Here is a 1,906-nt window from a genome sequence, read left to right as displayed (position 1 = left end):
CGGACCCGGGCCGGCGGCCCTGCAAGCTGCGCCCCGGGACAGGACCTGCTCTCCCCGGGCCCTGCTGAGAGGAATGTGGGCGCGGCCCTCACACAGAGGCCGGCTGCCCGGGGGCGGGCGTGGGTGTCCAGGCCGGGCCGCGGGCGCCTGCTGGGAGGCAGGGGTGGAGCAAGCGCCAGGCTCCTCCACGCGAAGCTGGCGCCTCAGGCCAGCCACGGCGGGGGCAGACTGGAGGTGAAGGCCATGCGAGGGCGGGCGCGGGCACTACTGACCGCTGGCACACCTGGCCAGGGGCCCCCGGCCGAGCCCTGACTCTGCGCACGCCTCCGAGGCCGTCTCCGTGGAGGCCCTGCGGCCGCCACTGGGCTGCCCGGCCCCGGGACCCACCTGCCGGCCCGTGGTGCTCCATCCTCATCACACCTGGCCCAGAGGCCCAGCATGGCGGAGCAGGGGCCTCACGCTGGGCACCAGCAGGTGCCGACAGTGGGGGCTGGGCGCAAACAACAGGGCAGAGCTCCCCGCCCAGCCCTGCAGCCTGCCTGGGGCCGCACCCCCTCCCGGCTCTGTACCGTGACCCCGAGGAGGAGCCTGAGCCTGCAGGACCAGAGCTGACCGGGCCGCCTCGGGCCACACAGCAGCGGCCATGCCTGCGCGCCAGGGGTCCTGGCGGCCGTCCTGGACTCAGCAGGTTGGCAGGCAAACCCTCCCCCACGCCCCAGCCGCCCGAAGGGGGCCTTGCCGTGACGGGGCTGCGCTGGGACGCCCGGGACAGGGCATTTCCCAGCAAGGCCCTAAACAAACACCAGCCAGGTCCCAGCAAATAATTTTTGTTTTCTTCCAGGAGAAGCTGAACAACAATGGTGGGACAGGAAGGTTCCCTGCCCACAGGAAGTGCTGAGTGTGTCACGCTGGCCGGCTGGCGAGGTGACAGGCCACGGCGGCCACGCTGGGTCCCACGCCGCGGCCCCCATTCAGGCCAGTCTCCGGTACTCGGGCGCGCCGGGGCGGGGGACGGCAGCGGGGACCAGAGGATGGGAACGTCGCCTATACATGTTTAACAAAAGATCTGAAATGGGAAGAGAAGTTACATTCTTCCCGTCAATAGACAAAGCCTCCACATCGAGACATGTTTGTGTTCTGAGACACGAAGGTCACGACAACACAGCCCCGGAAGCCAGGTCTCTGGGAACCACAGCGGCCTCGCGTGACCCTGGTGCCCGGAGACGGCGGCCCTGTCACCAGCGGCTCCGTGGAGAGCAAGAGGTGGAGGGGAGGTCCCAGGGCTCGGACGCCGGCCCCGACCCCGGGCACAGGGCTGTGCACCCCAGGAGAGGCCCTGCGCGGGTGGACGCACTGGGCCCGCGGCTGCGCAGGGCCTCGGCGCTGCAGCTCGGCTCCACAGACCCAGGGCCGTGGGCAGGGCAGGGCAGGGTGGCAAGAGGGAAGCGAGCGGGGTCTCGTGCTTGTGTCCGAGACCGGATGGCGCCCGCCTCGCCCGGCCCCCCTCGGAGCAGCGCTGTCCGGGGAGCAGGAAGCGGGGGCGGCAGGCACCGGGCAGCCTCCACACCACCCCTCAGCACTGGACGGCAGGAGCCCCCATGGCCCGCGGACCGGGAGGCGCCGGCATGGTCTGCTCACGGCCGCACCCCTGCAGCGGAGGACGGTCTGCGCGGAGGGCGGCCGGGGACGCCAGAGCCAGCCTCTGGGAGCGGGTGCCGCCCTGCTGCCGGCTCTGTGGTCTGACCAGAGCAGTCCTCTGGGAGACAGTGTCCAGCACTGGCCCTGAGGACACTTGTCTCCAGGGCCCACGGCTTGAGGCCCCAGAGGCTCTCTGACGAGCAGCCGTGCAGGGCACGTCGCGCCCTGGCCGCCGGGAGGCAGAGGCCCCGGGCCCCGGCACGGCTGC

The 1,906-nt window shown here is 71.6% G+C and overlaps 1 protein-coding gene across 1 annotated transcript in view; it reads right to left on the bottom strand.

Annotated features, from left to right (window-relative positions):
* The window catches only part of SLC45A4 (solute carrier family 45, member 4), a 13,993-nt gene that overhangs the window by 6,619 nt on the left and 5,468 nt on the right, over window positions 1–1,906 (bottom strand). The gene's annotated exons all lie outside the window — the stretch shown is intronic.

The sequence above is a fragment of the Condylura cristata genome, unplaced genomic scaffold (genome assembly GCF_000260355.1).
Source record: "Condylura cristata isolate star-nosed mole 26May11 unplaced genomic scaffold, ConCri1.0 scaffold00009, whole genome shotgun sequence".
Classification (NCBI taxonomy): domain Eukaryota; kingdom Metazoa; phylum Chordata; class Mammalia; order Eulipotyphla; family Talpidae; genus Condylura; species Condylura cristata.
Note: the sequence above shows the minus strand (reverse complement) of the source record. Positions and strands in the feature narration are given on the sequence as shown.